The sequence below is a fragment of the Nicotiana tabacum genome, chromosome 9, assembly GCF_000715075.1.
Source record: "Nicotiana tabacum cultivar K326 chromosome 9, ASM71507v2, whole genome shotgun sequence".
In the NCBI taxonomy this organism is placed as follows: Eukaryota; Viridiplantae; Streptophyta; class Magnoliopsida; order Solanales; family Solanaceae; genus Nicotiana; species Nicotiana tabacum.
The window spans coordinates 69633017-69659612 of NC_134088.1; the positions used below are offsets into that span (position 1 = coordinate 69633017).

The 26596-nt window shown below is 38.6% G+C and overlaps 1 non-coding gene across 1 annotated transcript; it reads right to left on the minus strand.

Moving 5' to 3' along the window:
• Positions 1–17195: 17195 nt before the first annotated feature.
• Positions 17196–17302, minus strand: LOC142164414 (small nucleolar RNA R71). The gene has a single exon (XR_012695185.1). It is a non-coding gene; the product is annotated as a small nucleolar RNA R71 (small nucleolar RNA).
• Positions 17303–26596: the final 9294 nt, after the last annotated feature.

Here is a 26596-nt window from a genome sequence, read left to right on the forward strand (position 1 = left end):
TAAGAGTATGATTCTTGGGTGTAAGAGTATTAATTATACATGCTAGTACCAATAAGGTTTGTGGGATGATTGTTGAGCTCAAATAAGTAATGATTGGTTTGTGAAATGAAAGAAGCCTTGTAGAAAATTCTTGTAGCCAAATTTGCACACCTAGTGTTTGATAAAATGCTCAAATTAGATGAAACCATGAATATCTTCCTAATTTGTGTTCGATCTTGCTATATCTCTAAATAGATCGAAGTGGCTAGGATTTTTGGAACGTGGTAGTAAATTGAAAGGCTCGAAGCAAGGTATGTTAGCTTAACTCTCTCTTAGAATTGAATCCCACAATATTCATGTAATTTATGTAAGTCTCGAGTGGTTAATTATAAAATTGGATATTCCGAGTAAGTTTGTGTTGAAAGATATATGTTCAATAAGTATCCCAAATGCTTTATTCATGTTATGTTATCAATTGAGGATGTGTTCCAAATATGGGTTGTGCATTAAAAATGTTCGACTTCAAGTCGAGTTCAAATGAAGGATATTATGCCAAATTTTATGAAGAATCTCCATGTGCCTTAGACTCTAAATTGCTCACATATGTACTACAAACCTTGATTTGAATAGTTGTTGTTGTTGTTGATGATGATACAAGAAAGCTAAAAGGTGAGCATGAAATACTAAATAAGGCCAACATCCCAAGAATGATTTTATAATTGTGGCCACTAGTGCCAATGAAATGAAAAGATGTGAGAGAAGTATGAAATAAGATGACTGATATAAAAAGGTTGATGTCTCGAATGAGATGGCCTAGCCGATCGGGTCGTGATCGTACTCCGTCCTAAAGGTACGGTGGTATTGGTATTGAGAGTGATTGTAGTTGATGTCTCTAATGGGATGGCCTAGCCGATCGGGTCGTGATCAGATTCTGTGCTAAGAGTACGGTGGTATTGGTATTGTAAATGATGGTATATCGGTACCTAGGATTTCAACCTTTAAAATATGGAAATTTACTTGAAAATTTATCTGGTTCTTAACTTGATGTTTTAGTATTGTTCGAGGTTTCCATTGATTTTATGATTGTTCCTCGTAATATTATTCATTCTATTGAGAGGGTGTTTAGTTATACATAATAGTGCTATTAGATGATACTAACGTCCCTATTGCTGGGGGCACTGCATCTTTAATGGATGCAGGTGGTTCCATAGCAGGGGACATTGATCAGTGACAACGATACACCCTCTTCCCAGCTGACTTGGTGCGCCCCACTTCATTCCAGGGTCATGTATCTTTTGTTCTTTGTGTATTGTGTTTGAGGTATAGCCGGGGCCTTGTTGCCGGCATTATCATAGTACTCTTCTTTATCTATAGAGACTCCGTAGACATAGTGTGGGTTATATATTGGTGCTGGTAAAGTCAAACAATGTTATGTTATGTTTGTATTACTTGTTCCATTTCAGACTATGAAAAATGTTTGTAAAATTATAGATTTTAAAATGATGAAACTATTGGTAATGAATTGGTATTGTAGACATGATCACCTTATTGTCTAATTAATGAAAATATGTATTATCTTCATTCATGGATGAGTTTTGGTAGAAGGAAGTGTAACAGGCTTGCTCGGCCAGATTCACTCAGTTGAGCGTCGGTCGCGCTCCCCGATTTTGGGGCGTGACAAACTTGGTATCATAGCCTAAGGTTTTAAAGTGTCATAGGGTATCTCGTAGTCGTGTCTAGTAGAGTCCTTATTATCGGTGTGTTGTCAACCACATCTATAATTAAGAGGCTACATGGGCATTTAGGAATAATACCCTTCTTTTATGTTCTTGATCGTGCGATAAAGCTGGTTGTAAGATTGTTCCTCCTTTAACTCATGCTTTACTTTAACTTTCAGTACATGGAACCTAAGAAGAAGGCAAGAACTGGAAAAAGAGCCAATGTCACCCCATGAGTGGCAGTTGACCCTATAATTGATGATACGGGTGAGCACCTGAGGGGTGAGGATATTCCTCCAGTTACTACACTGCCTGATTCTACTACAACTGATCAGACCGCACCTGTCCCTTCACCTACTAAGGGTGTAACGGTCCCTCCAACTGATATTCTAGTTCCACCTCCAGTTCCGGTTTCCAATTCTGGTGTTTCTGATGTTGATCTTAGGGTAGCCATATAGGTGTTGGCTTATATAGTGGCTTCCCAAGCCCAAAGATCAAATATTGCACCCAGTCCTTCCAGCCAGCCAGGGGATTCTACTAGTTCTAGGGTGAACAGGTTTCTCCAGTTAGATTCTCCAGTGTTCACGGGTACCAACCCAGAGGAGGACCCCCAGGACTTCATTGATGAGATGCACAAAACTCTCCGAGTTATGCGTGCTATTGAGACAGAGGTAGTGGAATTGGCCTCCTACCGCCTGAAAGAGGTGGCATATTCCTGGTTTGAACTATGGGAGGAGTCCCGTGAAGAAGGGAGCCCTCCGACGAGCTGGGGTGAGTTTGCCGATGCCTTCATTGATCATTTATTGCCTTTCGAGACTAATACAGACCGTGCTGCGGAGTTTGAGACCCTGAGGCAAGGTAGCCTGAGTGTGTGGGATTACCATATGAGATTCGCGTACCTGTCCAAGTATGCTATTTACATGTTGCCTATTATGGAGGCTAGAGAGCATCGGTTTTTGCAGGGACTTAGTCCCTTGGTAATTAATGAGGCCGCTATAGCTGCCTTGAATTCTGATATGAACTATGGTAAGATGGTGGCATTCACTCAAGCCACAAAGACCTGCAAATTGAATAACAAAATGGAGCGAGAGGGTAGCAATAAGGCCCGGTCTGCGGGCAACATGGGTGGTTCTTCTGGTGGTGGCAAGTTAACATTCGGGGAGGGTCGTCAGGACCATCTCAGTCCTTTGCTCAGTCTTCGGCTAGTGCACTGCCATCAGGGCCCAGTTAGCAGCAAAAGTGGAGCCGTTTCAGGCCCAGTCAGGGCAACAGGGGCTCCTATCAGCAGGGTCATCATGGTGGTAGATTCCAGTAGCAACGGAGGCCCCCATGCCCTAGGTGTGGATGCAGATTGAGGGGTCATATTCAGAGGGATTGTCGTTCGTCCCACAAAGGTGCGGGCAGGGGCCCAGCATAGCCAACCAGTTCTGCAGCTACTACATCTGCAGCACCTCCACTAGCTTTAGGCACTCCAACACCCGCAGGGCGTGGTACAGCTTGGGGTGGAGCATAGAGTTCGGGAGGATCCAGCCGTTTCTATACTATGAGGGGTCTCCAGAATTTAGAAGCTTCCCTAGATGTTGTCACATGTATATTGACTGTCCAATCTCATGATCTGTATGCTCTTATTGATCCCAGTTCCATTTTGTCATATGTCACTCCTTATGTTGCTATGGAATTTGGAATAGAACCGGAACAGCTTCACGAGCCGTTCTCTGTATCTACTCCGGTTGGTGAGTCTATTTTGGCCGCGCGGGTTTATAGGGATTGTGTTGCCACGTTGCGTGGTCGGGACACCATGGCCGATCTCATTGAATTAGGGATGGTCGATTTTGATGGAATAATGGGGATGGATTAGCTTTATTCTTGTTTTGCCAAGCTTGATTGCCGGACCAGGACTGTTAGGTTCGAATTTCTAAATGAGCCAGTTATTGAGTGGAGGGGTGATGATATGGTACCAAAGGGTAGGTTTATTTTATACCTTAAGACCACAAAGATGATCAACAAGGGGTGTATTTACCATTTGGTCCGAGTTACAGACACCACTGTTGAGGCACCTACACTTGAGTCCGTGTGTGTTGTGAATGAATTTCCGGGAATCTTTCCGGATGAGCTCCCTGGGATCCCACCAGACATGGAGATTGATTTTGGGATTGATGTGATGCCAGGAATGCATGCTATATCTATTCCTCCCTACAGAATGGCACCCACATAATTGAAGGAACTAAAGGAGCAACTAAAGGACTTGTTAGAAAAGGGTTTCATCTGGCCGAGTGTGTCACCTTGGGGCGTACCGGTCTTTTTTGTAAGGAAGAAAGATGGGTCACTGAGAATGTGTATTGACTATCGGCAGCTCAACAAGGTCACGATTAAGAATAAGTACCCACTGCCAAGGATAGATGACTTGTTTGACCAATTACAAGGTGCTAAGTACTTCTCCAAAATTGATTTACGATCCAGGTATCACCAATTAAAGATCAGGGAATAGGATGTTCCGAAAACTACTTTTATAACCAGATATGGGCACTTTGAATTTTTGGTGATGTCTTTTGGGCTAACAAATGCCCCAGCAACCTTCATGGATCTTATGAACTTGGTTTTTAGGACGTTCCTCGATTCCTTTGTGAGAGTGTTCATTGACGATATTCTTGTATACTAGCAAAGTCGAGAGGACTATGGTGATCATCTTAGGGTAGTTCTGGATACCCTGTATCAGCACAAGTTATATGCAAAGTTTTCAAAGTGTGAATTCTGGCTTGAATCTGTGACATTCTTGGGTCATGTCGTCTCTAGTGAAGGAATTAAGGCTGATCCTCAAAAAATTGCAGCTGTGAAGAATTGGTTGAGGCCTACAACTACAGCAGAGATTCGCAGTTTCTTAGGCTTAGCTGGATATTACAAAAAGGTTGTGGAGGGGTTTTCTACTATTGCCTCTCCATTGACTAAATTGACGCAGACGGCAATTAAGTTCCAATGGTCAGATGTTTGTGAAAAGAGTTTCCAGGAGTTGAAAGCAAGATTAACTACAACACCGGTGTTGACCCTACCAGAGTGTATAGATGGATTTGTGGTATATTGTGATGCTTCAAGGATCGGGCTTGGGTGTGTATTAATGCAACATGGGAAGGTGATAGCTTATGCCTTTAGGCAACTATAAAATCATGAAAAGAACTATCCAACACGTGACTTAGAACTTGCAGCGGTGGTATTTGCATTGAATATTTGGCGTCATTATTTATATGGAGTCCATGCGGATATATTCACGGACCATAAGAGCCTTCAATATATTTTTAAACAGAAGGAATTGAATCTGAGGCAGAGAAGACGGCTTGAGTTACTCAAGGACTACGACATTGATATTCTATATCATCTGAGAAAGGATAATATTGTGGCGGATGCTCTTAGCAGGAAATCCATGGTTAGTTTAGCACACTTGGAGGCATTTCAAAGTCCATTGGCCAAGAAAGTTCATCGATTGGCTAGTTTGGCAATTCGTCTTGCGAACTCTAGTGAAGGAGTAGTAATCGTACAAAATAGGGCCGAATCATCACTTGCTGTGAAAGTCAAGGAGAAACAATACAACGATCCATTGTTGGCACAACTGATAGAGGGGATTCATAAACATAAGACCATGGCCATTTCTCTTGGCATGGATGATGGTACACTAAGGTACCAAGGGCGACTATGTGTTCCAAACGTGGATGGTCTCCGGGAAAGAATTATGACCGAAGCTCACGCTTCTAGGTATTCCGTGCACCTAGGTTCTACAAAAATATATCGCGATCTTAAGGGAGTCTATTGGTGTAATGATATGAAGATGAATGTAGCGGACTTTATGGAGAGGTGTCCAAATTGTCAGCAAGTGAAGTCCGAACACCAAAGGCTCGGTGGGTTGGTGCAAAACATAGAAATTCCAATGTGGAAGTAGGAAATGATTAATATGGACTTTGTGGTAGGATTACCTCGCACTCATCGTAAGTTTGACTCGATTTGGGTGATTGTGGATCGACTCACGAAATCAGCACACTTCTTGCCGGTTAAGGCTACCGATATGGCGGAACAGTATGCTTAGTTGTATATCAATGAAATAGTCAAGTTGCATGGCACTCCAGTTTCTATCATTTCTGGTCGGGAGGGCACATTTCACGGCTAATTTTTGGAAGAAATTTCAGCAAGGTTTGGATACTCAGATGAATCTTAGTACAACCTTTCACCCGTACACTGACGGGCAGACAACGCGGACAATTCAGACGCTTGAGGATATGTTGCGCTCTTGTGTTCTTGACTTCAAAGGTAGCTGGGATGATCAATTGCCACTCGTATAATTTGACTACAATAATAGCTATCATGCTAGCATTCAGATGGCACCATTCGAAGCTTTATATGGTATGAGATGTAGATCTCCCATTGGGTGGTTCGAAATTGAGGAACCAGAGATGATAGGGCCAGACCTTGTACATAAGGCTATGGAAAAGGTTAAAATCATTAAGGAGCGGTTGAAGACTGCTCAGAGTCGTCAGAAGTCCTATTCGGATGTTCGTCGTAGGGATTTGGAGTTCAAAGAAGATGATTGGGTATTCTTGAAGGTTTCCCCCATGAAGGGTGTAATGCGATTTGTTAAGAAAGTGAAATTGAGTCTGAGGTATATCGGACCGTACAGAATCATACAGAGGATCGATCATATGGCGTACAAGCTTGAGCTACCGCCTAAGATGTCATTAGTGCACCCGGTGTTTCACGTGTCTATGTTGAAGAAAGTAGTTTGAGACCCGACACTCATTATTCCGGTTGAGACTATTGAGGTTAATGAGAAATTGACTTACGAAGAGATTCCAGTTTTTATTATTGATTGGCAAGTCCAAAAGTTGAGAAATAAAGAAATTGCTTCCGCGAAAGTGTTATGGCAAAACCAGCAGGTTGAAGAGGCCACTTGGGAGGCCGAGGAAGAAATGAAGAAGTAGTATCCTTATTTGTTTGAATAATCATGTATTTATGAGTTGTGCTCTATGAAGCTAAGAGTTACTTTCTATGAATTATGTATCATTTGTACCGTTGATGTTAAGGGTGTTCCTTTCCTGGTAATATATCGCTTATGAGGCCACAGTTGGTGTTGTTTTTATGTTATATTGCATCATCAGATTATACATATGTTGTTAGGATTGGTTTCTGGGATTCTCTGACTGGTGAATTGGCCCAGTTACTAGGGAGACTCTGGCAAAAGTTTTAGAAATTTAAGGAGTTAGCCAAATTTTGAAACTATTGGTGTGTGTTAATTAACAGTTGGGCCACATTTGATGCTAATAACAGATTTTGACCCTCATTCGAGGAGGAATGATCCTAAGTGGGGGAGAATGTGAGACCCCGTAAAAATTTCGCAAAGGAAAATAATGTTTCGTGGTGCTGAAATAAGATTACGTGTTTGAGAACTAGGCTCAGACTTTTTGGGTTGAACAGTGCGCTGGTGAGTAAAGGAAAATTTCGGGCAGAAAAATACATTTTTGAGGCTCACTATGCGGCCGCAGAATCACTCCGCGGACAGAACAACATATGAAAATACGGTAACTCAAATAAGAGGCAATTAAAGTACATCAAGAGACTACGAAACATCCAATAGAATCAAATCTGAAGTCTTGTTATACTTGAATCATTCTAAACTTCTTTTAGGATCAACTGAGCCATATGAACTATACATGGAATACATAATATAATGTAATTGAAACAGCATGTACAAACAAGGCCAATGAAAGTGGCACCTATTTTCCCGTTAATAAATGCGTCTCACTAGACCGTCTATATCCCTCTCTTATTTTATGCCTATACATTTCACAGACCGTTCTTGGTGTTCACATATCATATTATACACCTATGTTTATCATAAACCGTCCATAGTATTTATTCATATCGTACACCTACACGTTATACACCTATGTGTTTCATAGACCGTCCATAAGATTCCATACACAATATAGCTATGTGTTTCATAGACCATCCATAGGATTCCATAAAAAATATAGCCATGTGTTTCATAGACCGTCCATAGGATTTTATACACAATATACCTATGTGTTTCATAGACCGTCCATAGGATTCCATACACAATGCACCTATGCGTTTTACAGAACATCCATAGGATTCCATACAAAATTCACCTATGCGTTTCATAGACCATCCATAGGATTCCATACACAATATACCTATGCGTTTCATAGACCGTCCATAGGATTTCATAGATAATCCACCTATGCATTTCATAGACCGTCCATAGGATTCATAACACATCATTATGCACATAACCATATATAAACTCAAGTGATATTGTAAGGCCCCGTAAAAATTTCGCAAAGGAAAATAATGTTTTGTGGTGCCGAACTAGGCTTATGTGTTTGAGAACTAGGCTCGAACTTTTTGGGTTGAACAGTGCGCTGGTGAGTAAAGGAAAATTTCGGGCAAAAAAATACATTTCTGCTGAGGTTTGCGGCGCATTATGCGATCGCAGACCAGTTCTGCGGTGCATTATGGGACCGCAGAATAGGTTTGCAGGCCATATAATAACAACAAACTAAGTCAGTCATGCCCAGTTCTAGAGGCCAATTATGCGGCCTATTCTGCGGACTGCAGAATCATTATGCGGTCGCATATGCGACCGCAAACTTGTGTCGGGGAAGCCTTTTTCTAATTTTTGTAACCGGATCCCATTTTGATAAATAGACTTTGGGGTCATTTTGAAGGGTTTCATATGATATTTTAGAGAGAGGTTAGAGCATCTTAGAGAGAGAAAGTGAAGACCTAGTCAATTTTCCATCAATTCTTGTTCAAGGTTTGAAGAATTTCCAAGGATCTTGTTAGGGCTTCAAAGAGGTAAGAATTTCTTCCCCCAATTTTTTAATTTTGACCTTGTAATAAAAAATTAGAGATTTAAGAGTATGATTCTTGGGTGTAAGAGTATTAATTATACATACTAGTACCAATAAGGTTTGTGGGAAGATTGTTGAGCTCAAATAAGTAAAGATTGGTTTGTGAATTGAAGGAAACCTTGTAGCTAAATTTGCACACCTAGTATTTTATAAAATGCTCAAATGAGATAAAACCATGAATATCTTCCTAATTTGTGTTTGATCTAGCTACATCTCTAAATAGATCGAAGTGGCTAGGATATTTGGAACGTGGTAGTAAATTGAAAGGCTCGAAGCAATGTATGTTGGCTAAACTCTTCTCTTAAAATTGAATCCCACGATATTCATGTAATTTATGTAAGTCCCGGGTAGTTCATTATAAAATTGGATATTCCGAGTAAGTTTGTGTTGAAAGATATATGTTCAATAAGTATCCTAAATACTTTATTCATGCTATGTTATCAATTGAGGATGTGTTCAAAATATGGACTGTGCATTAAAAATGTTCGCCTTCAAGTCAAGTTCAAACGAAGGCTATTATGCCAAATTTTGTGAAGAATCTCTATGTGCCTTAGACTCTTTATTGCACACATATGTACTTCAAACCTTGATTTAAATTGTTGTTGTTGTTGATGATGATGATGATGTTAGAAAGTGAAAAGGTGAGAAGGAAATACTAAATACGGCCAACGTGCCAAGAGTGATTTTATAATTGTGGCCACTAGTGCCAATGAAATGAAAAGATGTAAGAGAAGTATGAAATGAGATGATTGATATAAAAAGGTTGATGTCTCGAATGAGATGGCCTAGCCGATCGGGTCGTGATCAGACTTCGTGCTAAAGGTACGGTGGTATTAGTATTGAGAGTGATTGTGGTTGATGTCTCTAATGAGATGGCCTAGCCGATCGGGTCGTGATCAGACTCCGTGCTAAGAGTACGGTGGTGTTGGTATTGTGAATAATGGCATTATGAATGATGGTATATCGGTACTAAGGATTTCCAACTTAAAAATATGGAAATTTAGTTGAAACTTTATGTGGTTCTTAACTTGATGTTTTGGTATTGTTCGAGGCTTTAATTGATTTTATGATTGTTCCTCCTTGTAATATTATTCATTCTATTGAGAGGGTGTTTAGTTATAAATATTGCTGCTATTCGATGGTACTAACATCCCTTTTTTCAGGGGCGCTGCATCTTTAATGGATGCAGGTGGTTCCACAGTAGGAGACATTGATCAGTGATAGCGGTACACCCTCTTCCTAGCTGACGTGGCGAGCCCCACTTCATTACGGGGTCATGTATCTTCTGCTCTTTGTGTATTTTGTTTGAGGTATAGCCGGAAACTTGCCGACATTATCATAGTACTCTTTTTTATCTATAGAGGCTCCGTAGACATAGTGTGAGTTGTATATTAGTGCTGGGAAAGTCAAAAAATGTTATGTTGTGGTTGTATTACTTGTTCCATTTGAGACTATGAAAAATGTGTGTGAAATTTTAGATTTTAAAATGATGAAACTATTGGTAAGGAATTTTTATTGTAGACACGATCACCTTATTGTCTAATTAATGATTATATGTATTATCTTCATTCATGGGTGATTTTGGGTAGAAGGAAATCTAACAGGCTTGCTCGGTCGGGTTCACTCGTTTGAGCGCCAGTCGCGCTCCCCAATTTTGGGGCGTGACAGACATGACTAACGCTACTCTTAAGGTCGTAAGTTTCTAGATCATTGGAACACTTCATGTTCATTCCCATCATGGAGAAACATAGCTTGTTTCATTAACACATGAATGGAAAATCACAAAGTAGATTTCAATGGTACGTGGACCCAATTTCTTTTCTTAAGGTTTGTCATCATTTAGCATAGGATGTCTTTTTTACTCCTCATTAAATACCTCCTTGTCATCTTAAGGTCACTAGCTATGTTCATGATTCTCAGTGACTTTACATCGAAGTCATTTACATTCATTATTTCAGAAGCATACAACTATAGTTGAAACCATTGCAACATAAAATGTCTCATGATTCTCACTTTGGCAAATGGCCACAGTTCATGTTCACACTATCACTTATTTGTACTAGTCATGGGTGATCATAGGACATTAATGACATTACTATATAAAGGAGTCAAAACTCATCTCATAATGTTCACACATTCTTTCATTTCATTGGCACTATTGGCCATAAATGTAATTCTCATTCTTGGCACGATGGCCACATTTCTACGTCTCACACTCGCTTCTCACTTTCAAACATCATCGTGGATCATCAACCACAAAGCAATTATGTTCAAGACTTTAAGTCTACATGTGAGCAAATACGAATGTTAAGCACATTGAGATTTCTTACACAATTTGGCATAATAGATTTCATTTGGGCCACGACTTGAAGTTATAACAATTAGATATGCAACCCATGCTTCGAGCACATTTTCAAATAACACATAACATAATAGGAACATTTGGAATACATATTGAGTATATATCTTTTGGACACAAGGCTTATTTGGAATAATCAATTTATAATGAGCATCACGGGACTTATGAGGCCATTGTGGGGTTCAATTCTAAAAGAAGAGTTTAGCCAAAAAACTTGCTTGAGGTTTCCTTAAGTTACGACAACGTTCCGGAAATCTTAGCCACTTAGACCTATTTAGAGATATAGTAAAATTGAACACAAATTAGAAAGGATTTCATAGTTCCAGCTCACTTGAGCATTTTATCAAATACTAGGTGTGTATTAAGGTTTCAAGGTCCTCCTATGGTGGATTCTTTCATCCCACTACCCAAAGTTTGCCCAAAAGAGCTCAATAATCTTCCCACTACCCTTGATGGTACATGCATATAAAACAAACAACTCCCACACCCAATAATCTTATTCCCCATTACCCATCTTCTACCTAAACTCAAAATTGAAGACTAGGGTTAGAACCTTACCGCTTAGATGAAGATCTTGTGATTGGCTTCCTTGATTCTTGAAGATTGGGACAAGAATAGATTATTAGAATGCTAGGTTTCCTCCTTCTCTCTCTCTAAAATGCTCTTACCGCTCTCTAAAATCATCAGATGGTCGCCCCAAAATAAGTCCCAAAGGTTATTTATCAAAATAGGGTCGGGTTATAAAATAGGGAAAATGGACCCTACGATCTCAAAGCTGCGATTGCAGAATGCACCGCAGATCACGTCTGCAGTCCACAAACTGGACCGCAAAATACTCCTCCAAATCTAGGCTAGACTGGACAGGTTCGCGGTTGATCTGCGGTCCGCAGACCACTTATGCGGCCGCAGAGTGGACCGCAAAATCACTCTCCAAAATTCTTCATACCCAAGTCTGCGATGGATGTGCGGACCGCAAAACAACTATGCGATCTCATAATGGACTGCAGAACATCCTTCAAAATTCAACAAGTTCTCTACTTAACTCCGCGATAATTATACGGCTCGCGAAATGGTTCTGCGGTCGCGAAACTGACCGCGAAATGGTTCTACGGCACCACAAAACCTTAAATTCCTTGCGAAAGTTTACGGGGCCTTACAGTTGAAACAACCTAACCTCGAAACTACATGTGCCGGTGTAGGAGTGATTGAGGGGTAAAATTCCCGTATTGATGTGTTGAGATTATTCCCCTTAAATGGGATGAGATTGATGTGTAGAGACTATTCCCCTTAATTGGGATTAGATGTTTGCTAGCGGAAAGTGATGTCCACCCACACGGCATTGTGGCGAGACGACTCAGCTGATCGGGCCGAGATCGGATACCATGTCGCGCACATGGTGGTGTTGTGATTGGATGTCTTTGGGTGAGACAACTTAGCCGATCAGGCCGAGTTCGGACTCCGTACTAAAACTACGGTGGTGTATCAGTACTAAAGATCTCCCAACCTTAAAATATTGATATTTACTTGGAAACTTATTATGCATTTAACTTGTCATATTAATATTGTTTGAGGCTCTCATTGATCATATGTTGTTCTCCTGGTACTATTACTCGATTCTTCGATAGGGTGTTTAGTCTTACATACTAGTACTATTCCATATGTACTAACGTCCCTTTTGTCGGGGCCTCTGCATCCATAATGGATGCAGGTGGTTCCATATCATGCGGCATCGATTAATGATAGCGTCATACCCTCTTCTCAGCTGACTTGGTGAGCCCCACTTCATATCGTGGTCTTGTATCTTTTGTTCCTTGTGTATACTGTTTTGAGGTATAGTCGGAGCCTTGTTGTCGGCACCATCATATTACTCTGTTGTATCCATTAGAGGCTCCGTAGACATAGTGTGGGTTGTATCTTGATTTTGGAAAGTCAAACTAGAAATGTTGTATATGTATCACATGGGAGCCGCTTTATGTAGAGATTGTGGAATTGTGATTTTGCGAATTATAAATGGAGTAACTAATGGTAATGAAATTAGTATGTTCACAAAATACTCTCATTGTCTAACAAATGGCATGCATCTTCACTTTATTTATGGGTAAGGTCGGATAGAAGGCATCGAGTAGGCTTGCTTGACTAGATATCTCGGTTGAGCGCCAATCGTGCTCCCCAAGGTCGGGGCATGACATACCTGCAACATCAGTCCTGCACCAGCAAAATCTGAACTCTCTCAAACACTCTGTAATGCATCCGAAACTCACCCGAGCCCCCGGGGCTCCACACCGAACTTCCACGCAAGTCTAAAATCATCAGACATACTCGCTCGCATGCTCGAAACAAGAAAATAACATCTGTAACCACGAATCGGACACCAAAACATATAGAATTACAATGAAACTCAAGAATTGCTAGAATCATAACCAAGCGTCCGATTTCTATCAAACCAACTCGAAAATGATGCAAAACTTTGCAGACAAGGTCCAAATGATAAAGCGGACCTCTTTAAACCAAAATCCGAACCTGATAGCCATGAAGTCAACCTTCAGTAAAACTTAGGAGATTTCTAAATATTCAAATTGCCAACTTTCGGCAAAAAGAGCCAATTCAACCTAGAAACCTTCAAATTCAATTTTGAGCATACGCCTGAGTCCAAAATTGCCATGCAAACCTATTGGGACCATTCAAACGAATTTTTCCAACTTAAGCTACCAAACTAAGAACCAATTGATCCAAATAAATCCAAACCCTCCCCAAAACGAAACCAACCATTCCCACAAGTCATAAAACCACAAATGCACATACGGGAAGCCTCAAAAAGGGGAACCAACTCTCAAATACACAAAACAACCGGTCGGGTTGTTACATTCTCCCCCTCTTAAATAAATATTCATCCTCGAATGAGTATAGACCTGAAGTGTTCAAATGATAAGGGTAACGGCTACGCATATCATGCTTGGTCTACCAAGTTTCCTCCTCAATCGGTTGACCTCCCAAATTAACCTTCACCGATGCAATGTTCTTCAACCTCAACTTCTAGACCTACCTTTCCAAAATAACCATCGGCACCTCAACATAGGTCAAATTCGTGTCCAATTGCACTAAGCTGAAATCTATCATATGTGACAGATTGCGTTAATACTTCCGAAGAATGGAAACATGGAACACCGGATGAATTCCCGATAAGCTAGGTGGAAATGCAAGTCTTTAGGCCACCTCACGAACTCTCTCTAGAATCTCAAAAGGACCAGTCTATCGAGGGCTCAAATTGCCCTTCTCCCAAACCTCATTACACCCTTCATGGGCGAAACTCTAAGCAAAACCCTCTTACCCACCATGAATGCCACATCACGAGCCCTCCGATCAGCATAAATCTTCTGCCTTGACTACATTGTACGAAGCCGATCCTGGATCAACTTCACCTTCTCCAAAGCATCTCGTACCAAATTAGTGCCGAACAACCTAGCATCCCAGGGTCAAACCAACCAACTGGAGAGCGACATCGCCTCCCATGTAAGGCTTCGTACAGAGCCATCTTGATGCTCGATTTATAGATGTTATTCTAGGCGAACTCTGCTAGCGGCATAAACTGATCCCATGAACCCCAAAAGCATTAGCACATGCACGTAACATGTCCTCCAAGATCTGAATAGTGCGCTTGGGCTGCTCGTCCGTCTGTGGATGAAATGTCGTGCGCAGCTCGACCTGTGTGCCCAACTCGCACTGCATAGCTCTCTAAAAATATGATGTGAACTGTGTGCCTCTACTCTGAAATAATAGACACTAGCACATCGTGAAGGCGAACAATCTCACGAATATAGATCTCAGCCAACCGCCCTGAAGAGTAGGTAGTCATAACCGGATAAAGAGTGTAGACTTGGTCAGTCTGTCCATGATGGTAGGCAATAATCTCGTGTTTTAGTCGCTTATTGCACTCTAATTCACTACACTTTATCTGTTTTGAGCTTTAATTAGTAGCATTTTGCACATATTGCATATTTTATGCCTTGTAGAAAAGATTCCGAGTTATGTAGATGTTGTGGAGATAAATATAAATAATTGGACCTTTGAAGTCTGAGTAAAAGCCCAAGGGATTAAGCCGAGATCGTGTTCGGTGGTCGTGGATCACTTCGGCACGTCAAATATCAAGGAAGAAGAAACACTCTGAGGAAATGCACTAATGCAACGCACCATGCGTAGCACAGTGCAACGCATCAGTGCAAATGTGCGTCATAAATTTGAGAAGTTTAGAGACTTGTAATTTTTGGGTCTAACAGAAAAATACACTAATGCTATGCATAGTACGTAGCATCGGTACAAAATTTTATCAGACAAGATAATTTCAGAGAGTTTACAACCGAGAAAATTGCACTAATGCTACGCACCCTGCGTAGCATAATGCGACACATGAAAACTAATAAGTTTGCAAGTTTTCCTATTTCGGCTAGGAAAGGGAGGTTTCGTCTGAGCCCAGCCCTACTTGGTATAAATATATGGAAAAATGTTATTTTCTGGATTTTTGATCCAAGGAAGCTAAGGAGGAGTTATAAGAACACAAGCACAAGGATTTCATCGTTCCTTCCTCACTCAAGACCCGAGTTTGGATCGAATTTATGTTTTCCTATACTTTAATTATATTTGTTATGAATTTCTCCAGGATTATGGAGTAGTTCCTTTTAGGGTTTGATGGATTTTGTGTATTGATGATTGTTTGTGTATTATAACTCTAGTTTTATGTATTGAATTATTTTTGGATAATTTAATTGTTGAATCTATATTCACTTGTTCATGTAATCAAGAGAGACATAACTTGTGATATCTTTGCATTATATTTTTGGTTGAGTTCATTAATTCTTCTTAGTAATCAGAAGAGGCTAGTTGAATCATTGATTAAACCTTGTTAGGAGGATAATCGAGAGAGGTTCTCCTAAAGACCAATCTACTACGAATTTTTGCATATCTTCACAGAGCTTAAATTGGTTCATCTCGTGAGGTTTGGACTTAATCGAGAGAGGAGATTCTGCTGCACGTGTGAACTAATAATTGCGTGAATTTGAGAGACTCACTTAAACATTAGAAGTGAATTATCTAGAGTTACATCCCAAACAATTGTCTTACACCTATCCTATCAAAACCCTATTTTCTCTCACTGATAACTTTCTTAGCTTATTCCTTGTTTCGATTTTCATTAGTCAATAACTTTAGACTCTTAGTTAATTTTAGTTAGAAATAATATAAATCTCAATTGTTGATCATCTTGGATAGCAATCAACCTAGAAAGTACGATAATACTGTTTAAATCCAATCCTTGTGGATACGATATTATATCAGATTATATTTGATTAGCGAGCATAATTTAAGTGTGTGTTTGCGCTCGTCAAATTTTATCGTCGTTGCCCGTGATTGACAATCAATAGTGTTTGAAATAGTTTGTAGTGCTAATTTAGGAGATTTTTTTTATTTAATTTTATTTTTCTCTTTTTACGGTTGGTGTTCTTTGACTGTGCGCAGGTTACAGGTTAAGATAGGTGCATGACTTGAACTTTTGCGAAGGAAGTGCTACCATACAAGCCAGAAATTGAAAAACAACTGCGGCAACTGAGAAAGGAAAGAAATCTCACCGTAACATCAGAAAAGGTTGGGCGATCCTCAACCAAAGAACTTATGGCTAGAAACGGTGAGGATAATGTAGATTTGGCTGCGAGAGAAGCACCCCAACGAAGAGAACAAGCTGCATGGGATGCTGAGGAATCAGCTATTAGAGATGCAAAGATTATCTACGAAGAAGAGAGGGGTCGGAGAATTGCTCAAAATCAACCCTTGGCTGCAGATTAATTCGGAAATATAGATCCCGGGCCTGGGAGACCACTTGGCGTTTAAGCTAGACCGTTCTGTAATCAAGGTTTATCAAGTGGTAGACCACCTCCAATTGCGACAAACAATTTTGAGTTGAAGCAAGGGTTGTTTCAAACCCTTCAGAATTGCTGTGTCTTCATAGGGAAGCCAAACGAAGATCCAAACACACATCTAATGGACTTCGAGGAGATTATGAACACCTTTCAATACAATGGTGTGTCACAAGATGCAGTGTATTTAAGGGCATTCCCCTTTTCTCTTAAAGATGATGCAAAATAGTGGCTTCGAAGCTTTCCCACATGATCAATTAGAACTTAGGAGGAGATGACCAGAAAATTCCTTGATAAATATTTCTTCTCAGCTAAAACGGGCAAGTTTAGAAAGGAAATCCATAACTTCTGCCATAAAAATACCGAAACTGTTTTTGAAGCATGGGAGAGGTTTAAGTAGATTGTTCGAAAGTGTCAACATAGCAAAATTGAACTCTGGATGCAACTCCAGGACTTTTGGGATGGATTGACATCAGCCATGCGTAGAACATTGAGCAATGCAGCTGGAGGCCTGTTGACGAAGAAGACTCCAAAGGAGATAGTTACAATTCTTGATGAGTTATCTGATGATGCAAATCAGTGGCCCTCTGAAGTGCGGAAAGAAGAAGATCGACTGGTGTTCACTACGTTGGTGCTAATACATATGTGCAGGTACAACTTGATGATATGGCTAAAGAAATACAGAAGTTGACCTTAGCTTCGATACCAAATGAGCCTCACACAGCTTGTGATATATATATGGAAGAGGACACCATACTCATGAGTGTCAAGACTAAACTGAGGAAGTGAATGCCGTGGTGAACAATAATTTTAATGCAATGGGACAAAAGCACCCAGGTTTTTCATGGAGTTCATCTGGGTTGCTACAAATGTGTGGAAATAAAGCAACCCTAGATTTTAGGGGACAAGGACCTCCTGGCTTTATGAATCAGCTGAGGCAACAGTTTTAGCCTCAACAACCCAATCAACCTGATTTAGAAGATCTTATGAAGGCCTTCATTGTGAAAGTTGATGAAAGATTTGAAATACAAGGGGCAACAATTCGAAATTTGAAGAATCAAGAGGGACAAATTGCAACAATATTATCCGAGAGGGTTCCAGGCACTCTCCCCGCTGATACAGAAAAGAATCCCAAAGAAACGGTGAATGCTATGACCTTTAGAAGTGGGAAAGTGATGAAAGATCCACCCCCGACCCAGAAAGATGTGATACTTGCAAATTAAAGGGGGAGCAGCTGAAAAGTGATGATGACAAGAAAAAGATAGGCCAGATAAAAACTGAGAAGAAGAAGAAGAAGAAGGAAGAAAAATCAAGAAGGGAGGACCCTTTGGAGAGCCAGTATATGCCTATTTACCCTTCCCTCAAAAGCACAGTAGAGAAAAGCTAGACAAGCAATTTGGGAGATTTCTAAATGTGCTGAAACAGGTTCATGTAAATTTTCCATTTAGAGAAGTGCTCTCACAAATGCCTGCTTATGCCAAATTCTTGAAGGAGATCCTTACAAAGAAAAGGAAAATCGAGGAGACCTCAGTGGTCAAGCTCACAGAGCATTGCAGCGCGATATTGCAAAACAAACTCCCACAAAAGTGTGGAAATCCAGAGAATTTTACTATACCTTGCTCATTAGGAACTATAAAGTTTGATAAGTCTTTATGTAATTTTGATGCCTCAATTAACTTAATGCCTATCTCTATTTATAGGAAACTGGAGAAGGAGATTGGAGAGATAAGGTCGGTGCCAATATCTTTGTAGCTGGCAGACCAAATGACTATAACACCCAAAGGGATAGTGGAAGATGTGTTAGTTCGGGTGGATAAGTTCATATTTCCTGTAGACTTTATAGTGGTGAATATGGAGGAGAACAAGGAGGTCCTCCTCATACTAGGAAGACCATTATTAGTAATGGGTAGAGCTATATTGGATATACACGAGAGAAAACTTGTCCTTAGAGTGGGTGAGGAAACTGTGATGTTCAAGATGGATGTAGAAAAGGGGGTGCGAAAAGGAAAACCAGTTGCAAGTGTTGACTGGGAAGTGAAGGCCTCGAAAGAGAAAGTTGTGGTGAGTGAGAAAGATAAGTGTGGGGTGTACCCCAAGAAGGCTGAAAAGAAGTCGTCTGCATGTATGTGCGCATTAGTTCGAAAGCGAGGAATGGAGTCTGACTTCGACTCAGACCCCGACTAGATATTCAGAGAATTTTCCTTTACCTTATGCTTTTTAATTGTGTGTCATGGGGACATGCCACAACTTAAAGTGTAGGGTAGGGGATATATTTTATGTATGTATGTATATTAGTTTTAGTAGTTAGAGATAGGAAACAAACATAAAAATTTTAAATAGGTTTGATTTTTCCCGACGATAGATATCATCGACAAGTTTCTTGTGGGATTAACGTCGGAAGGAAAAAGACGAAAAGATTTTCTTTTGTAGGTTGTGTAATAATTCTCCCTTGGTTTTTTTTTGTGCCACGGTTCTTTTTCAAGGGTTTTGTTTGAACCGGGTGTAGTTAGGCTTTATTATTTTAGGAGTAGGAAACCTTGTGCTATGAATTGAATTGAAGGCAATAACTCTTAACTTTATTATACCTTTAAAATAGTAAGTGCTTTAGTTGTGATACTTGGGCTCAGGTTTTGACTCGTGTATAAGTACCTTAAATTGTATGATCTTAACTTTGCTTAATTGCTTTGACTAGAGTGTCTTGATAGTCCAATCTTGAGTTATATGCCATGTGTGTGTGAGGTTTTGTGTTATTCTGTGCATTGCATTTGATGTCTAGAACTTGCCCCGTGTGTTTGCAAAGCAAAAGAGTTGTTGTATTCAGTCTTGGAAGTGATATAGGCATTTCTTTGTTGAGCCAAATATATAGTTTTACCCACCTAATTGTTATGTATCGTAGTTAACTCCTTTGAGCCTATAATCCCATTTCTTTGGCAACCACATTACAAGCCCTAATCATTTATTTTAATTGACTATCTATTTGAACCTTGTGCCTCTCGTGGGCACTTGAATTTGTTATGAACATTGTAAAAATTGAAGCGTGGGGTGGTTTGTTTGTCTTTTGAGTGGAACTATTGAAATAAGGAGAAAGGTGCAATGTTTTTAAAAAGTACGGGCCATTTGAACTGAAAGAGGAAAAAAAACAAAATGTTGTATTGTTGTGCAAAATATTCTTTGATAGTGGTGACTCTTGATGTAATTGTGCTTAAAGAAGTAGGGAGTTAAGGTATATTGATGTGAAGGTGGATTTTTTGTTTGACATAAGTCTGGGGATTTGAACAATGAAATGTATGTATTAAAGTACTTAGGGAGGTATAGTCACTCTTATATCTAAATGTATCCTACCCATCATGCGGCCTACAATACAACCAAGTAAAGTCCTACTTGATCCTTGACTGAATGGGCTCAATTAGTAGAGTAGTACACTACGTGAAAGCCTATGGTATGTCTTTTGTGGCATATGAATGTTGTTTTTGAGAGAGTGAATTCTATCTACCTTTAGTTCCTAATTGTTCTTAAATTTTATTGTGTGTGAAAATACTCTCTATTGTTGTGTGAGGGCATTTGATTCATGAAGGAAAGATAATGTCATTGACCTCTGTATTAGAGTAAGTGAGCGGGTTATAAATAATGTGTGTTGCTTTTGGTGTGATGTGTTATGAGAGTTGTTGAAAAAAAAAGGTCGTGTTTATATAAATTGTAGTTTGATTGCTCGAGGATGAGAAATGGTTTAAGTGTGGGGTGTTGATGGTAGGCTATAATCTCATATTTTAGTCGCTTATAGCACTCTAATTCATTGTACTTTATCTGTGTTTGAGCTTTAATTGGTAGTATTTTGCATTTATTGTGTATTATATGCCTTGTGGGAATGATTTCGAGTTATGTAGATGTTGTGGAGTTAAATCAAATAATTAGAGCTTTGAAGTCTGAGTAAAAGCCCATGGTGTTAAGCCAGGATCGTGTTCAGTGGTCGAGGATCACTTCGGCACGTCAAAAATCAAAGAAGAAGCAACACTCTGAGGAAATGCACTAATGCGACGCACCATGCGTAGCATGGTGCGACGCCTCACTGCAAATGTGCGTCAAAAAATTGAGAAGTTCAGACACTTGTAATTTTTGGTTCTGACAGAAAAATACACTAATGCCAGGCATAGTGCATGGCATAGTGCGTAGCATCAGTACAAAATTTTGTCAGACAAGCTAAGTTCAGAGAGTTTTCAACCGAGAAAATTGCACTAATTCTACGCATCCTGTGTAGCATAGTGCGACGCATGAAAAGTAATAAGTTTGCAAGTTTTACTATTTTGGCTAGGAAAGGGAGATTTCGTCTGGGCATGAACATACTTGGTATAAATACATGGAAGAATACAAGCCCAAGGATTTAATCATTCCTTCCTCACTCAAGACGCGAGTTTGGATCGAATCTATGTTTTCCTATACTTTAATTATATTTGTGATGAATTTCTCCATGATTATGGAGTAGTTCCTTTTAGGGTTTGATGAATTTGGTGTATTGATAATTGTTTGTGGATTATAACTCTAGTTTTATGTATTGAGTCATTTTTGGATGATTTAATTGTTGCATCTATATTCACTTATTCATGTAATCGAGAAAGGTATAATTTGTCATATCTTTGCATTATAACTTGTCATATCTTTGCATTATCTTTGCGTTATCGGAAGATGCTAGTTGAATCATAAATTAAACCTAGTTAGGAGGATAATCGAGAGAGGTTCTCCTAACGACCAATCCACTACGCATTTTTGCATATCTTCACAGAGCTTAAATTGGTTCATCTCGTGAGGTTGAGACTTAATCGACAGAGGAGTTTCTGCTGAACGTGTGAACTAATAATTGAGTGAATTTGAGAGACTCACTTAAACATTAAAAGTGAATTATCTGAAATTATATCCCAAACAATTATCTTTCACCTATCATATCAAAACCCTATCTTCTCCCACTGATAACGTTCTTTGCTTATTCCTTGTTTTGATTGTCATTAGTCAATAGCTTTAGATTCTTAGTTAATTTTAGTTAGAAATCATTTAAATCTCAATTGTTGATCATCTTATATAGCAATCAAGCTAGAAACTACGAGAATACAATATAAATCCAATCACTTTGGATATGATATTATACTATACTATATTTGATTAGAGAGCATAATTTAAGTTTGTGTTTTGCGATCGTCAGTCCACAATGACCCACACTGCATCGAATCTCCTCAAAGTCCATGGATGTCTAACTAAAAATTCCATAGTGATACACTCCCAGTTCCACTCCGGAATATCAAGCATCTGATTTTATCATTTTGAAAGAAGGATAGAATATGCATTTTGAAAAAAGAGTATAGGTTTCATAAAGTCTAAAATGATTATATCTATATGGTTGAAAGTACTTTAGAAAGTATTTCCATAATGTTTATACTTGCAAGCTTTGTAAGATGTGGCTAGGTTTAAAGTACTTTACCTTTGAAATAAAATGGCTATTTGTGTAACTTTATTAAAGTAAATGCTATTAGAGAAGTGGTTTTAGGTATACCTTAAAAAATGATTCCAAATCTTGTATCAATTTTAAGAAGAAAGACTCATTGAGGTATCCTTGAATGCAGTCGCGTTTCATTTTTTAGAAAAACTTAACATTGGAAATCGTTTTCAATTCTAGCTTTTAAAAGGAGTGTTGCTCAATTTTGAATCTATTTTAAACTTTGAAAAGAGCTTCAAGAAAGTGGTTAGCATGAGTGAGGATGAAAATCATATAGCAGAAATAACTAACTATGTTTGAAGTTATTTAACTAATGTGGGAGCAGTAATACATTTCTAGTTACCTATATGTTTTTCGCTTGCTAGGTTTCTAAAGTAATTCAAAAATGATAAAAGAGGAAACATTGACTCAATATTGTTAGTGTCATATACACATAGAAGCAACAATAATTTTATGTAAAGCGATAAAAGAAGTGGAGTTGGACTCATAGTTTGGGCCTGAAGAATGTTAGGCCCAGCAGGTAACGATCAGCAGTAGCAGACTGAGTGACTTCAGACACATGGCTAGACTTGGGCCTAAGTTCTTGAGAACTCAGTAGGCCAGTTTGACCATATGTGCAAAAAAAGGATGACATTAGTGAAAAATCCCAATATGACACTTGTAAATAAAACCAATGTAAGGCCCAAATAAAACTTTAACAGATGTTGGTGATTAAGAATGCAAACAAAATTAATGTAAGGTCAACTAGAGTAAACAAATTCACAGTGAAGCCTTTCTCACTAGTCCTAAAGAGATTAATAAGTGTCATTGATTAAGAGATTAGGATGAAATCCCATTCATGGCCAAGACACCCTTTGGATCCCTAACACTTCAGAGTTCACAAGGGTCTCAGGCACCCCAAGCAGTACTTGTGTCAGGGAGGGTATCTCAACCACAAACTAAATCTTACTCCTAAATATCCTTAACCACTCACACTTACTCTTCCCAATAGGTTTAAATGCCAATGAGGCATTCACTCTAACTTCCAATGTAACAGTAACAATAACACAGAGATTCAAGTATGTACACCTCTCACAAAAACTATATAGAATACTATTATGAGTGTGAGATAACTGATTACACCATTGAGACCACAATCCAAACACAAGTATGTGGTACATTGTCAACACTTTCAACATGATTAAGAATACTGAATGAAACCAATTACATATATAAAGAGAGAGGGGGAACACCAACAGATTATTTTAGAAGTCCAAACATTAAGTCACGTGGATTAAGGAGCAGAGAAGATACATAGTTCAAGTTTACATAAGCCCTTAATTGACTTTGCAGTATTTCACAACTTATAAGACTGTCCAAGTTCATTAGAGATTCACATTCATAAACTAAGTCTTCACTTCCTCATTAGGATCCTTAAGAGTATTAGCAAGGGTATTTATGCAAGTAGACAGGTTAATCCTACATTAAGCAAATGACATAATCACTTTTATTTCAGAGGTTCATAATCTCACATTCATACTAAGCTCATTAAGAGTTAAGGCACAGTGTTATACTTAAATAAGGAAGATAAACATCAGAGAGTTTCTTTCAAGTCTATAGGTGAGTCACAGTTAACTTATATAAGCTTAGCAAGGTTTAGTTTCCTTTATATAACAATTCGGCATGAGAACACAAGCATAAGTATGATGAGTACAGGACTACATCATGGGAGAGTGTCAAATAGCATAGGATAAGACCAACAGATTCATTACAAAACGTTCATAACAATGACAACATCATATTAAGTAGGCATGGTTCAGTTGTACATGTTAAGTGTGATAACTTAGTCATGAAGAAATTCAGCTTAGCATAGCCAATCCAACTGATGATGCTCAAACATAGCAGATACAACTTTAGTCAAGTTACAAGGGCATAACTTAAGCTAGGTGGTTAGTAGCTGATAGGATACACACAATACTAATTGTAGAAACTCATTAGAACTTAGCCTAGTTATATCCAGGACATGATTTTATATAGTAAAACTCACAGATATGATCAAACAGTCATGAAGGTTATCATAAGACCTTTATAATGATATTTCAAGATGTCTCAGAATCACAGAAGCATATTGAAGAAAGAAGCGACCTCAAATAACACAAGCTGATATACTTAGCTACAATGACAACCTTGTACTTAATCCCTTATGTGTTCATAACTATTCTAGTTATTTTATCAGACAAGCAAGCTCAAGTGCATGATACAAATTAACAAGTAACTCTAAGGTAAAGATCAGTAGAGCATACATGAGGGCCATAGCAAAATCATTAAGAAAGTCTAAAGTCAGAACTAGTGTAGAGGATCATTAAGGTTCTTTAGCTAGTTGTAGGAGTTCAATAGCACATAGATTATTCAAGTTAGAGAAACATTCATTAAGTTTACAAAGGTAGTCGATTAATATTAGTTTAATCTTATATTATTAAGGAAAACAATTCCAGAGCATAATGGTCGATTATAAAATAATAACAACACATTATAAGCAGAGATAATCAATTATAAAATAATAACAACACATCATAAGCCTAGAGATAATTAGCAGAAGATAGCAGAGCACATACGATTCCAATTTAAATAATTGAAAAGGAGGAAGGGTTGAGGTATACTGGCCTTCCTTTAGGTAGCTAACCAAACAAGGACTTTGTTTAGACGTTTAGGGACCAAAGTTCAAACAATATCCAGTGAATAGAACTCAGAACCAGATAGAGAGAAATGATGATAAAACGGTTAAAACCTAGGTTTTTTATTTTGAATTGATTCTATAAGCTATTGTGTACTCGTCTTAGGTTGTGTTGGGTATGAATATTTAAGGCTCGAATTTATAGTGTCTCTAGACCTAGGGTTTTTAGCAGATTCAAACTTGAGTAGAGAAAGACTAAAGGCAGATGGTGATGGCAAAGCAGGTGAAATCAGTGATGAACAGAGGTGAAAGTAGTGAAGATTTTACCTAAGAGGAGGAGGTTGACCGTTGATGTCATAAACTATCAGACAAAATCCAAAAGCCCATAGGTCACTGCGTTTGACCTCTAGGTACAGAATCCTCATAATGAAACACTAAATGAGCTCCATGCATGCTCTGATTTGATGGATCATAAGACTTAAAATTTCATTTGTAAGCTATGGTTCAGATTTGGGAATTTTGAATTTGAGTGATGAAATGGGGAAGGAACCGGCGGGATTCGCGGATTCATAAAGCAAATGGAGTGATTTCATAGTCGATTTGTGCACTTGCATGAATTTGTGCAATGTTTTTGATTTATAGGGTCTGTGGCGTTGAGAGAAAAGGGAGAGAAAGAGGAGGGGGGCGGCTGGGTCAAGGGTGAAATGATTTAGGGTTTTGGGATGACTAAGGCCAGTCTCTAGGTAGTTGAGAGATGGAATGGGAGCCATTGGATCTTTTGATCAACGACTCCAATTATTTGGGGGTTAAAGATTTATTAAATGGTTTAATGGGAAAATATGATGGCCGGTGGATTCCTGTAATCCAACGATTGAAATAAAATATGATGAGTTTTTATAAAATAACAAATAAACAAGATTAAACCTGGTCTGTTGATGATATGGATCAACGATCAAGATTGGGTGTGTTTTTTTTGTGAATGTTGGAGACGGGCGACGTGGGGAATTTTGATTGTCTTTGAGAGAGTTGTGTGGATTGCCAACATGGATTGGGAAGTTGGACCTGGACTGGGTTAGATGTGAATTGGGCCTGTGTATTGGGCTGGTTTTAATTTAAGAGATGGACAATTCGTGTTTTAAGTGTGCAATTGCAATTATAGGCATTTATCCTTTAACCTCTTTAAAACTAATTTAATTAAACTTAACTAATTCCAATAATATGTGATAAAAATTATAATCATCAAGTACACTACCAATTACTGTAATTAATTGATTATTAATTAAAAACCTTAATTTCTAATTAATGACATAAATTTTGGATTATTTAAAATAGTAGGCTAATTAACTAAAAATTAAGGAATAATTTATTAAATTAATTATAAAACTTATGTAATGAATGTGAATGTCACTTTCATAGTCTCAAAATAGTAGGAGTAACATATTTTATAATTATATAATAAATTATTTCCACATTATTAATTATATATTTTATATAAAAAAGGTATTATTAATTAGAAAATATTTTCTACATATTTATTACAAGTCATTAAGTATAAATAAATTAATTTTCAAAGGGAAGGTCAAAATTG